The sequence below is a fragment of the Lagopus muta genome, chromosome 12, assembly GCF_023343835.1.
Source record: "Lagopus muta isolate bLagMut1 chromosome 12, bLagMut1 primary, whole genome shotgun sequence".
Taxonomy (NCBI): domain Eukaryota; kingdom Metazoa; phylum Chordata; class Aves; order Galliformes; family Phasianidae; genus Lagopus; species Lagopus muta.
The window spans coordinates 5,017,880-5,031,712 of NC_064444.1; the positions used below are offsets into that span (position 1 = coordinate 5,017,880).

The 13,833-nt window shown below is 39.3% G+C and overlaps 1 long non-coding RNA gene across 2 annotated transcripts in view; it reads left to right on the plus strand.

The window, feature by feature from the left end:
* Positions 1-13,833, plus strand: part of LOC125699472 (uncharacterized) — a 280,743-nt gene that overhangs the window by 94,294 nt on the left and 172,616 nt on the right. For both annotated transcript variants that reach the window (XR_007379578.1, XR_007379577.1), the window contains exon 3: positions 1,673-1,755. This is a non-coding gene — a long non-coding RNA (uncharacterized LOC125699472). The remainder of the gene's footprint in view (positions 1-1,672; positions 1,756-13,833) is intronic.

A 13,833-nucleotide genomic window follows, 5' to 3' on the forward strand; every position in this document is an offset into this window, starting at 1 on the left:
AATTGAGCGACTATGAACTGCCAGTGATGACCAGTTTTCTTTGGGGATTATGGCTTTAATTATGGAGATGATTTACCTAATGTGTAGCTTATATATATCAATGTATATATGTCATTAGCAAAGCAGGCATCTTGACTTTTGTTTGTGAAATCTGACATGCAATCTAAACTGTTTTGTCCCATCTTATCAGTGCATACAAACTCTTTATATGCGAATGCTATTAGCAATTATAGTATTCCTGAAGCCTGATAAAGACTTGAAGCCTGAGAAAGACTTAAAGCTCTGCTGAAATGCAGGGAATGGCTTCCATCTCAGTGTGCCTTGGACTAAAACATGATTGTTTCTGGGTCCTTGGTGTCCCTTGTGAAAATTCATGGGATATTCACCTCTGATGGAAGACCAAGTTATTAAGGTAACAGGGCTGATGGAGCTTCTGGAGCAAGTTCAAGCTCCAAAATAAGGCTGATACATGGTTTGAACCAGCTTTTCCTTAGGAGGATTGCTTGTTTTCTACAAATATTTTGTACACAAGCAAAAGGTGAAGAGCCTCTGCCTCTGTGGTGCCCTCTGGGTGGGTGCAGAATGGTGCAGCCCATCCCTGTGCTGCAGCAGCACTTCTGCCCTCCAGCTGCACAGTGCTGAGCTCATTGCACGTGCTGCTCCTGCGGGATCCCTGCTGAGCTGGAGATACAGAACGTCTTAAAGTCTCCATTACAAAAATAAATCTTGCTGATTCTGTTCCACAGAAACAAAAATGAACAAACTCATCGCCAGCGGGATCTTAATTTGATTTTTTTTTGATCTTCATGCTTTTAAAGGCATTCATCTTTAAAATCTCTGCATAATGGCAGAACTGTTTTTCCCACCCCTTGTACACAGCATCATCAGGACATAAAATGTTTCTGGCCATCTGAGTATAATAATGAGGCAGCTGTACAGCTCCCTTTGTTTATACCTATTTGGGCTTAGACCTGTTGCAGTGTCCTCTGGATGAACCTTTCTCATCTCAGACCCTGCGATTTGATGTCTGCTCCAAGCATTGGTTGAAGACCAAGTTTCAGCAGTTCATTTACTCGATGTGAAATTTAGTGGATCTAAATCATCACCTTTTTGGTGAGACTTGGCAGTTTGAGGTTTGGAGATCTTGTGGCTTTGTTTTAAGTAATGGCTGGGGCTGGGCTTCAGCCTTTGGCTTTCAGACCTGTCGGTATGTTGCATGGACTTGCCAAGTAAATCACTGCTATTTATGTTATCATAAACCATTACATGTGGGGTTTTTTTTTTTTTACAAGAACTAAGTAGGAGAATTACATAGGTGTCTGTATTTGCAGGCAAAAATTGGACAAAGGGTCTCAAATTGTTTAAATTGGTATTGTCTGATTTTAAAGAGCTTTCCTGTACACTTCAGCTAGCTTTTGTTTTAGTGTAATTGACAGAAGGGAGTTGTTCTCCTCCAGCTTCTCTGCTCATGTTCGAGAATGCGTTCTCTGTGAAAACCTTCACCTGTAATTAATGTTCATGTAACAATTATTTTTGCTGTGAAACTGGCCCCAGCAAACTGTATTTTAATGAGGCTGTTTTTGTCTTTAAAATGGAAGGTCAATTTTATCTGTATGGAATCTGATCTAGGTATTCAGTCTTATTTCTCCTTTTCTTTTTTTATGTGTTCAAGTGGACCAGATCTGCCCCTATGTAGGATTGCTAACAGCCAACGTGAATGACAGACTAGGACCTCTGCCTGAGAAATACATTGAGGTATGTGAAATTACAAAGAGAATTACTGATGACCATGTTGCTTTGCATGCAGAAAAAGACAACACCCGTTGTTATGCTGAAATGAATGTGAACTTAGAGGATGTTAGCCTGAGATGACTGCAGCTTTACTGTGGTAGTCTGGCTTGTACGTTTTTATCCTGCATATGAGCCCGTGTATACAAGTATAACACAGCCTTAACCAGGTTATCACAAGTACAAGCTGGCGTACTATCAAAATGAAACTGAAGCTGAAGTTAAATACATGTGTAAGTGTAATGCACTTAGCTTCCATAGCACAGTTGGGCTCCTGTGGTAATGATACGCCCTTAATTTAGCTTGAGAAATCAGCAAACTCATTGTGTTGATGGTATGACCTAAACTAATCTTCTATCCAGAGTTTCAAAGATGAAAATATACAGAAAACTAATCTAGAGCAGTGCTGATAGCATATGATGGTTGAGAGGTTGGGACGTTATTTAAAAATATTGTAATGTAGCTGATGTAGGATTTTCTGTATTGCAGCATCAGTCATCTGTTATTCGCTTCAGAATATATTTACCTGAAAGAATAAGGCTTAAAAAAAAATAAAAGCAGGTTTGTTAGTAATCAGGGTGCAGGTTATCATAAATGGTGGCAATATTTTTCTGCTCCTGTTTTTTTTTTTCTTGCTCTTACTGGGTTTATGAAATATATAAGATGTATCTGTGTAAATCATAATGAAAACTGGCATTTCCTTTGGTGCTGCTTTTCACTTCTCTAAGTCAAATAGGAGTGCTACAATGTGCCCAAGCCATTTAATATTATCCTACACAGTAGCTCACATGAAGTAAAACTTAGAGCAGGCCCTATGTGCGTCTTCCAAATACTCCAATAACAGATTGCTGCTCAAAGTGCATTGAACACATCCAAACAGGAAAAATGTGCGAAGAAATCTGAACGAGAGTTCTTTGTTTTCTTGAGAGTAATTTTTCTTGCTTTGAGAACCTGGGCCACAACTTCCATTTCCTAAAGATTTTACTGGCTGGTTTGTAGATTGTTTTTTATTTGTTGCTGTTTGAAGAGCTAATAGACTGTTATTATCTGTGCAATATATGCAGCCAAATATTTGTATCTCACCATGCTAGGTACTGTATGGAAGAGTTATCATTGTTCCAAATCTGATGATCTTATGGTACAGACATAAAATATAAGCTATGTAACTATGGTAGTGGGAGAATGAAAGAAGGAGATGGCAATAGCAATGACTGAGAATCAGTGCTGTTCCCTGCTTATAGATATCTTGCACAAGTTTTCGCGACTGAAATATCTACTGTCATCCAAAACTTGGCCACAATTGATTGCTGTAGTTTCCAGACTAATCCTGCATGCATCATAGGAAACCAAACTACCAACTTATTTTAAAATGATAGCATAGCATTTGGAAAATTCCCGATTTTCCCAAATAACATCTTGGGTGAACCACAAGAGATGCATCTTACAGGACCACAGTCTGCTCCAGCAAACCTGGAGAGAAACTCCACTGACTCAATGGAAAATTCAAAGGATCCAGGAACTCTGAATCCTTTCTTTTTCCCTTCTTAGAAAACTGCATTGAAATGATGGGGGGAAGGGGGGGAGATTCTAGTGATGTGCAGATTAGGAATGTTAGGGAAGGCGGAAATTAAACCTCAATCCAACAGAACAAAGAAATCATCTGAAAACATTCTACATCTTTGTGTCAAATCCATCTTTTTGCATGTAATAACAGGTGATTATTCATCTCTTCACACACCGAGTTGGTAGTATGCTTTTACAATCATGGTTCCAAACAGAAAAAAGTTTATTTAACTTCCTTGTCATCCATCTTTGGCTTCCAGTTTTGCCTGGAAAAAAAAATGAGTGGGGAGGGAAGTATTGGAGTAACAGAATTTCAAACCTGACAAATAAATGGAATAAGGATATGTTACACAACACACACACAACCACGACAGTGGAGCAGGAAGGTAGTGTTTTAAGAAAGCTTGCCCACATGGAGAGAAGTTTACTATTCTGTGTTAAATTTCAAGGATCCTTTTTTTACTTGGATCTTCATACTTCTGGGAAGGAAGAAATTCAATAGCTTAGTCCTCCAGCTTTGTTCTAAGATACTGGCAGTCTGATTTTCATGTAAAACTGCATTTGGACCACTGTAGCTAGGTTTAACCACATACTAGATCTTACCAAAGTCTCATACAAACCAACTATCATGTAGTGTATAATTTCCACAAGTGTAAAGATGAAGATTCAAAGGTGTTATTCCTGGCTTGCACAGATAAGAAGTTAAAATGCTGTTCTCAAGATAACGACAATAATGGGATCCAGGTTTTTATTCTGTGGCTGTAAGGAGGCGTCAGACTACCAACTTGATGTTCTTTTTGAAAGTTTGTTTTCTTCCAAAATTGTTAGATGTTAAAATTTCTAACAATAGTCACAAAATATGGCTCCTATGCTGAGCCTAATTGAATCTGGTTATTTATTATGCAACATAAAATGTATTTATTACATGGGATGTGTTCAGAAACGTCTCCATTTACCATATGTTTTCAAAAGTGCTTTACGCAGTGCAAATTGAAAAGATAAATCTGCACAATGAAACCACCAAGGGTCAGGTAGTCAGTCCAACCTGAGTCTTCGGAGCCAACCGCAGCTTAATTCCTCCAAGATGCCTCAGACAGATGCTGTTTTACATTGTGCTCCCTTCTTTCTTTCTCCAAAAACTGTTTTCCTTCTGCTGTTCCTGTTTATTTGGTCACCATAGTTTGTGAAGTGTATCCACCCAGATTTTGCTTCTGGTAAGTTTGATAGTGTCTGTGGGATCTCAGTGAACTTCTTTCAACCAAAGACCAAAATGTTGGCGGCCTGAAGTTTAATCATTTGCAATTTTCCTACTGTAATCTTGAATGAAATGACTACTCAGTGCAGCTTCAGATGGGCTGCTGACCTTGTACAGTTGTGTCAGATGAACTTCAGGTTGCAAAATCCCTGTTTAATTTGTTTTGTTTATTTCCAAGCTGCATGGCAACGTTTCATTGACATAGTGGCTGTTGTTGGCTCACAGCTACTGTGATATTGAGCAGTGGGGTTCTGGCCTCTGTGTACTGTGGTGAGCCTCTTCCAATTGCTGCTCAGAAAATAATTGTTCATCAAGGCAGAAGGGTCAGTTTTGACTCTGTGACCTGAGTGGGAAAGGCATACGGTTTTGTCATGCTGTGCTGCTAAGCAGGTATTTAGTCAGCTTTGCCATGGGACTGCTGCTGTCAGGAGAGTAATGTAGAGAATATTCACACATTCAATTTGTAGAAAATGTATTGAAAACTTAAACTGAATTGAGTAATATACTTGTTTCAATAAAATCTGCATTAGATCAAGCCAAAACTGAAATATACTGCTATTTAAACAGAAACAGGAGTAAGTATTCACTGGGTTAACTTTAATATTACATTCAGATGTTCTGGAATTGACTGATAGAGCAGATGGGACTATGATGACCAATTCCTAATAAAATATAGAGAGATTACACTTGTTTATCTTTTGTTATTTAGAGCCTAAGGAATATAGAAAAGACAATTTTCACTTTTGTTTCATAGAATTAGGGTTATACTTCATATGCAACCTCCCTCAAAACTTCTCTGGTTACAGTACTCAAGTACCCTTGTTAATGTTACTCATTGCTAATAAAAGCAGTGTTCCTTATTTTTTGACAGGCTTAGGGGAGTAGCATAACTCCAGTCTACAGTTAAATTCTGTGCTTTTCCAGTTCATAGAGAATTTTGGCAGTAGGGCAAGACACATGTATATACATGTTGCATCAACTATTGGGAAAGCTTTGTAAGTATTCCTTTACTTATTGATCAAACAATGTTTATATGAATAGGTTGTCATTTAAAGTGGTTGTAGTTCTTTTTCTTGAAGATAAAATTAGCATTTTCCAGATGTGCCTCAACTTTTTTTTGCCTTCTCTCCTATATGGCCACTAGAAGATAGTCAACCATTCTCTTTATACTTCTCAAGTTTCCCAGACTAATGAAATATCCAGAGGCAGCCACATCTGCAATCCTATCTAATTGTGGAATTGAGGATGGGAATAACAGAACCAAATTAACAAAGAGCCATCATTAGTAAAGCCACTGGTGGTCAACCATAGTTGATATTGGTTTGTTTTTTAGGCATATGTTGGTGTTTCAGAAGCACTGTATCTGTGATTTCTTCTCTTGCTGAAGGTTCAGTTTTAAATTTACAAACATGGAAACACTTTGTAATACCAAATGCAGTAAGGCAGATGGTGACAAAGCCAATTTAGTTACATGAGGAGATGATTAACAGAAAGCAAACCGGCACCCAGAAATGTTGGATTTCTAGGCAAAACCACTATCTGGATGCAGAGGAAACAAAGCAAAAGCTTTTATCTGTAAAAGTGACAATGGACAATAAAGATCAGAAGGTAAAGATAAATCTGTTTTACTGCCTCTCTGAGGATAGGATGAAAAGCAAGGGAAAGCACTGCTGAAATGAGTAATGCTATGAGCAGCGGAGAAGCTGATAAATGCTCAGGTTACGTGAACTTGAACAGAACGCAATTGTAAAGTGTGTTTGTTTTCTAACCTGAAGTCAAATTGAAGAAATTGTAGATCTTCATAGCAAAGGGCATTCTTGTATGGATTTGGAGACTTCAAAGACAGTATTGTCAGCAACCAAACCACTTATAAAGTTTTTGGTAAAGAGTTGCAGCTATGGAGTGACTGTGGCAAGTACTGAAGATGTCAGTGTGTCTCCACCAGGGAAGGGTATTGGTGACCAAATTGCTGCATTTGCCCTGTTCTCTCACTAATGGACTGATTTCTGCTGGGCTGTAGGGCTAGCAGTGGCTTAGTCTTAATGATTTTGACAGGCTGCAAAAATATAAGCAGGTGCTAGTTATGCCACTTTGTGCCCTCTGTCAGTCAGAGACTGTCAGCAGAGAAGTCTGTGAATCGAGAAATGCTGTTACTTGCCTAATTGACAGACTGAAGTACCCAGTGATTGCTGTGCAATCAGGAAAACTCTTGTTTGCTAATATAACATTATACTGGTTAAGATGCCAGCATGTTTCTGATAGATAAGCATTTGAAGGAGGCTCGTTCTAGATGTCTCATGTAGTCTGTACGTGTTATGGTTGCCTTGGCTGTCTGTTAGATGTGCCTCTGCTACTGAAGCAAAGGTGGTGAGCTCTACTAAGCACTTAAAATTAGGCAGTACAAACGTGCATTTGGGAGATGGTATTGATTGAATGTGCAGAATAACTAGGTGACCATCTTTTTAATAATTTTACTTGTCTTTCAATTAGAAAACTCATTTATGCTGAATATAGGTGAGCTGAAGTTGAAAACTTCACTGGATGAAATGTAAAGGCTTCCAAACATGCCATAAGAACTCTGCAGAGTGTGGTTACTTGAACTATAACTTCAGTTTTGCCATTTCAAATGTATATTGCACCTGCTTGAAAGTTGCTTGGAGAGAATGAAGTAACCTTCATGAACAAATGGGGAGGAGCAAAGGAAGGGAGACAAGGAGAGCTGCAAGAAGTGGTCGAAAACAAGTTCCCTTGTACTGGAAGTGGAGCTGCGTTGTATTGCTGCCTCTTAGAAGGCAGTTTGTTAGCCATGGAAGCACAATATTATTGCCTTGCTCCTGCTCTACAGTGAGTAGATAGAACAGTTTTTCAGTCATTATTTTTAAGGATATGAATGTATTCTGCTGGAAGCAATTGCTAATTTGGAAGGAGTGAAGGTTATGTGTTTCTCCCTAGTCCCAATTTTCTTTAAGCAAATAACATCCCCTTTGCTTTTTTCTTCCATCGTCATGTTGCAACTAAATGAAGGAAGTTAAGTCATTAGTACACTCTGGTCTTCAATATTCTTTGTACAAAGTTACGGGGAAAGTAATCAAACATTTTTGTTTCTTGTAGCCTCTGGGCTGCAGTGCAGTTGCAGTGGAACTGAGAGCAGAGATCCATCTTTAATGCTGCTGTTTTTTCCCCCCAATAGAGCTTATAAGCCAATACACATTGTTTACTCGAGGGGCCATATGTAGCTAATCTTTATGGAAATAAAAGATGAAAATATTCATATCTAGCCACATTTAGCTAAAACTTGTTTTTTCCCCATCTAAGTAGGGCAGGTAAACACATCCCTGATATAGAGTAAATCAGTTGTTTGAAGGATTTCATTATTTTCCCTGTTCTTTTCTGCATTTCTTGGGCTAAGAAAAATAAATCCATAAAAAGAATACATTAACCTAATATAGGTGCACTGAATATCTGCTGCTACATTCTGCACAGTATAATTCTCATCTGATTTACTTCAAAACGCTGTGATCCCAGCTGTAGAATAGCAACAAATGCAAACTAAAAATACTTAGTTACTGATTTAAAAAGATGACTCTCTTTAATAGCATAAAATCAGCTGGGACCAGATGGTATAGCACAACCTCATCCACACCCTTCAGCAGAAGAGCAACTGATGCTTTTCAAATTCAACTTTTTAAAGTGAAATCCTTAAAAGCCAAGTAAAGGCTAGAGCCTTAGGTAAAGGATTCTGGAACCAGAAAATCAGTCATCAAGTAGAGCAGGTAAACAAAGTGTGTCTTTGCCAGCTGTTTGCTTCACTGTCTGCCCAAATGAAAAGTTGACTATATTTGTTGTACTGGGGGACTTCCCTCATGTGAGCTAAAAACAAGTGCTATTTCTGGAAGCAATGACTCAATGTGTACTGAGTGGAGATGGTGTGACACTTGTGCAGTGCTGGTGGTCAGTAAAGGGTAAGGATGTTCTGAAGGAGCTACCTTTGGTCCAAACCTTTGGACTGAATGATCATCAAGTGATTTCCTTGAATCTGAAAGGAAAGATAAGGCAAGATAAGGCTGTAAATATAATGCTAGATTTCTAAGAAGCAAGCACTGATTAAGTAACAGCACCATTGAAGTCTGTTGTTCTTGAGCTCATGGGGTTGGAAGTGGAGGAAGCATGGAATCTGTTGCAATCTCCCTGGACCATGTATCCCCAAAACATGAGGATGGGCTGCAGATCTACCTGGAGCGGTGACTCTTTCTTTACGGAGTTCCCTGCTTATTTCCCTGCTATTTGTTCTAGGTTAAAGTGCTTTTCCTGGGTAAGACAAATGCTTAGAAAACAAAGCCTAGGTCAAAATCCCTTGCAAGTAAAATGGCAATGAGGAAAATTGGATTTAGCTGAGTAATGAGAAGAATGGAGAGAATCCTGCCTGTAAGGCTGTGAAAGACAGTCTTGGTGGGTTTTCTTTGTCTTTATCAGATCAGTGACTATGAAATGTGTACTATCAGAAGGGTAGAAAATAGGTAAGTGGTTTTAAGACTTCATTTGGTTAATGAATTAAAATGCAGAAGGAGAATCCATGTAGATATACCCTCTTGGTCATTTATCATTGCAAGCACTCCTGAAAACCATGCCAAATTCAGGTTTCACTAATATTCACTAATAGCCATAGGCAAATGAAATTAGCATACTGGTGAGTAAATTAATCCTAGTCCCAGAGGAAACATGTATCCCTATGAAGCACTGAAGTACAGTGTGAAAGTTTTTATTTTATTTGTTCCACAGAGTATGGATAATGCATCAGAGATAAAACAGGTCAGGTAGAGTAAACAGAATGCCATCCAGGTGGCACCAGCAGGATGGTAAAGGGTACCCTGCCAGTAGAGTGTGGGATTGGAAGCAGCAAGGAAGATGCTCAGCAGCATACAGCAAAGCAACATTAAGTTAACATTAAGGATTAAGTTAAAAAATAAGAATAAGTAAAGGTACTTCACCTCAAAATGAAGGCACTAAGGAAGTAGAGAGAGAGTTCGTATTACGTATTTCATGTTTGTCCTGTTTTGTTGGAGACCCATCATGCGTGTGGACAAGAAAGGAGTAAAGCTGTTTTTTCATTTGTCTTTCTGTGTAACAGTCCTGAAAAGTGTAGAGGTTCTTTCCACAGACGATGTCTAGTATGTTGACTTCCTAGAAGTTCTCAGATAGTGGCGTCTAATTGAGAAGAGAGAGAGAGGGATAAAGCAATTAACTGGCGCAGTTAACTCATGCAAGAAGCTCTTGAAGACAATATTATTCAAAAATTGTAATGAATGTTTGTGAATGTTAAGCTTTAAAAAAAAAAAAAAAAAAAGCAGAGAAAAACAACGAAACCAAGCACAATACAAAAAAAACCCAGCTCCAATCGCCATATCCTTTCTGTTGGGAAACGCTTCCAGCAAGTGGGGTTTGACAAGGTGCAGTGTTTGACAGCTGTAATTCTTCAGTTACTGGGGCATTACTCTGCCTGTGCCTGGTATTCCCTTGACTTCGAAGGCCCTTCCTGTTCCTCACTGCTGGCACTGGTCCCTACCAGAGCCTTTGCTGTGGGGTCAGAGGCTATGAAGCATAGATGTAAGGGATAGGCATCCTCCTTTTCCTAGCTATTGGTTTGGAAGAGTGAAAAAAGCCTGGTTGGGCTTCCTCTTTCTTCCTTAGTTGTCTGTAGTGCATATTTGGTTGGTAATGTGTTTTTTTGTTGCTGTCCTTCGGTTTTTCTCCAGAAGCCAAAGGTTACTCTGGTACGATCCTATGCATAACAGAATTTGTCTAGTTTGACTTCTCTTTGAAATATCAGATATCCAGGAAAATGCTGCTATAATTACTTACTGTACCATGAAATATTGTTTTGCTCTTACATTGAAGGGCCCTGCAAAAAAAAAAAAAAAAAAAAGGACTGGTGTAGTGCACTCTTCTGGTATGAGAGAGGATGTGTCTGCATTGTACAGTGCCCTGAGCAAATTTGGTGTAGGGTAGGTATGAGGGTTGAAATGATAGGAGACTGGAATTTTATCTATCCTTGCCTCATGGTATTCCCTTACTGGTCTTGCCACCCTGTTAATATTGCTTCTAACTGGGGATAACTTGAGTTTTCATTTTGCTGGGCGTGCGGTGACAGCTCTGCTGTAAAAGCAAACATTCCATGTGCAGTGCAGTCCATCACTGTAAGCCACTCAGCGCTCTTGTTGCAGTGATATAAATGGATCTCCATGCAATGAGATAGTGATTAATAGCAGGTAGAGCACAGTGTGCAAAGACGTGGTGCTGTATTCCCTCCCCCCCACCCCAGCAGTTGTCATTTAATGCACTCTATCAGGAGCAGTTTTATATAATAGACACAGGAAGATCCATAAAAGTAACATCTGAGACTGCAGTAGGGCAAGTATTGATTTATTTGTTACAATAAAATTTTTGTCGTTACTATGCAATTGCTCTATCTCTGGAAGAATTGATAAATGTTGTTGGAAGCCACAACCCACTGTGCAAAACTTTTTTTTTTTTTGTATTCCATAATTTCCTGTAACTCTTCTAAAGAATCATTACTCCTTATTACATAGGCCTGGCATGCCACCTATTTAGATAAATGCCTGAACAAGTGTGCAGTAAATATTCACAGCAGCTCATGCTTCAACTATATATGCCACTAATTAGATAATTTAGTGGCTCAAATAAATAAATACAAAAGTAGAAGCAGACCTGAGAAAACAGTGGAGCAAAATGTACTGTCATCTTCATGCTGTGGACCAAGATACCAACTTCTGTTCTTTATCAGGTGACTCAAATGTGCTGTAAATATTAGAAATAAGAAACAATGAGATGTGGTAAAACACAGTAATTTGCACTGCTACGTAGGTACGATAACACATGATCAGGGAATATTCTTAGTGTTGCCTCCTTCACATGGCATTAATTTAACTGGATTTGGTGCCTTTCTTGCCAAAGGCTCAAGGGTTTTGCTGTGTTGAGGGTACCCAGAACTTCAATATCTGGAGTCCGTTGTTTGCAGTTCTCAGAGCCTGTGTCAGAGGGAAAGCACCACCACCTCTCGTTTGGCAGAGGACAAACAGCCTGTGACTCACCCGAGGTCATGGCTGAAAACCCTCATGCAAATAAGCTGCTGTGTTGTTTTGTTTTTTTGTGTGTCATTCTTTGTCTTTTATGGGAGATAATGCAGTGCTTAAAAGTGCTAGCACAAATCGTGACCTCCACGTGCCAGGGAATTCCACATGTGGAATGGATGCAAGAAATAAAGCAAATATTTTTCCCTTACTGGAAACTTTTTTTTTTTTTTTTTGGCAGAATTTTCCTCCTGCTTGACAGCTTTCCTTATGTTTTCGTTAGTACTTCACTTACCAGATCTGTCAGAACCTGAAATTAGGTTCCCCATAGATGAAACCTGTCGATGCTGAAATTAAGTAATTGGACTCAGCAGGGTGGAGACAATAAATGCAAGTTGTGTGTGGCACCTCAGTCCCAGCTGTAGGGTTCAGTAGAGCTTGGTACTGGAGTGAAGGCACCTTAGACCCTCAACACAATCCAGTCTTGTTTATTGTTTGAACACTGATACAGCAGATTATTATCAGTTTTATATTCGCAGTTGTTTTCTGGTCCCAGGAAGGTCAGTTTTTGCTCATGCAAAAGCATCTTCACAGTCATCTCTGACAGCTTGCAAGGTTCCAAGCTTCACTTTCAGGAAACCCATTTATTCGGTGCAAAGGGTTCAGATGCCAAGGTCTGCCAGTGGGAGCTTTCATGCGAAAGGCAGCACTCGCACAGCTCAGTTGTAAGCACTGAGTTTAGGATTCTTTGCTCAATGAGTGGGGATGAGAGCACTGGAGTTAGGCTGGGAGAAGCCTGGCTGGTGGATGGCACAGTGTGGTGAGGGGTTGGTGGGAGCTGAGGTGCTGCGCTGAGCAGACTTGCTGTGTGCTGATCTGTGGAGGAGCTCTTCCTGCAGTTGAGGAACCAGGCTGAGCTAGTACAAATGGGGTACTTTAAGGACAATGTTCCAGGCTTGACTCTGTCTTTTGTCATCTTAAGGGGTTTAAGGTGGTTTCAACATTGATTTTCATGTCTGAGTCTTTTCCATGCTGGATTCTTGTTATTGCTCAGATAACACAAACTACAAATATTTGTGGTTACCAATTAGCTGATAGAAATATGAGGATTGCGTGACTTGGTAGCTAGTCCCATTTGAGGATATTCAGTATCAGCTAAGGTTAGTATCCAACAACAGCTAAATGAATACTCAAAAAAGGTCAATGAACTGCATATAAGATTTCTAGATTTTTTTTTCCAGCATCAAGCTGCTCAAAATGAATTTTTCATTACATTTTACAAAGGCTTGCTGGCACTTTGTTGTCATTTGTAAAGTGATCAAGCCTGAACCATTTACCAGTCCATAATGGCCGTACCCGTAGTGCTTGATATCAACACAAAAACATGCAATAAATAAAAGATATTGTTTTGACTTTAATTTTCAGTGTCCAAGGAACATACTAGCCAGTAGTGAGATAATTTCTGCTTAGCTCTGAGTAGCTGGAAATATCATACCCCATTGCTAAACATCCGTGGTTTATACAAAAATATAGATTTCCTTTAAGTGCTTTGCTTAAGTCTTTGGTAAGTCGTATTTACGTTATTATTGTTTATGTTCCGAGAAGTCAGTAGGAGGACAGCATTGTTGCAGTTTATGTGGTTTCATGATTCACACTTGGTGAGGTAGCTATCAAATGAGGGGAAAGGAACCGCTGACAAGTCTATAGACGTGCTGTGCCATAGGACACAAGGAAGGACAGAACGGTGCAGCCAGATTTGTGTTTCTTGAGTAGTGTTTTTTCCTAAACATGTTTTTGTTTTGATCTGGTAAAATCAGCCTACCTAGAAAGACATAATTTTCACCTAAAGTGTGATTTTTGCCATGGCTTTAATATACTGATCTGGTTAAATATCATCACCTGATAGTTAATAACACTTGCAAGATTTGGTGTCTTGCAGAAACTTCAGTCGAATCCTCAACAGAATGCAACCAACCCAAACTGAAGTGCAAGCAGAAGAATAGGGACTGTATGAAATAGTTACTGTGGATAGAGTAAGCAGCAAGTATTTGCTTTATTTGCTTCTTATGATGATGTAATTGGGCAGATACGAATTATGATTTTTCCCTCTGACTGTCCCGATGCGGACTTTTCTTTGTG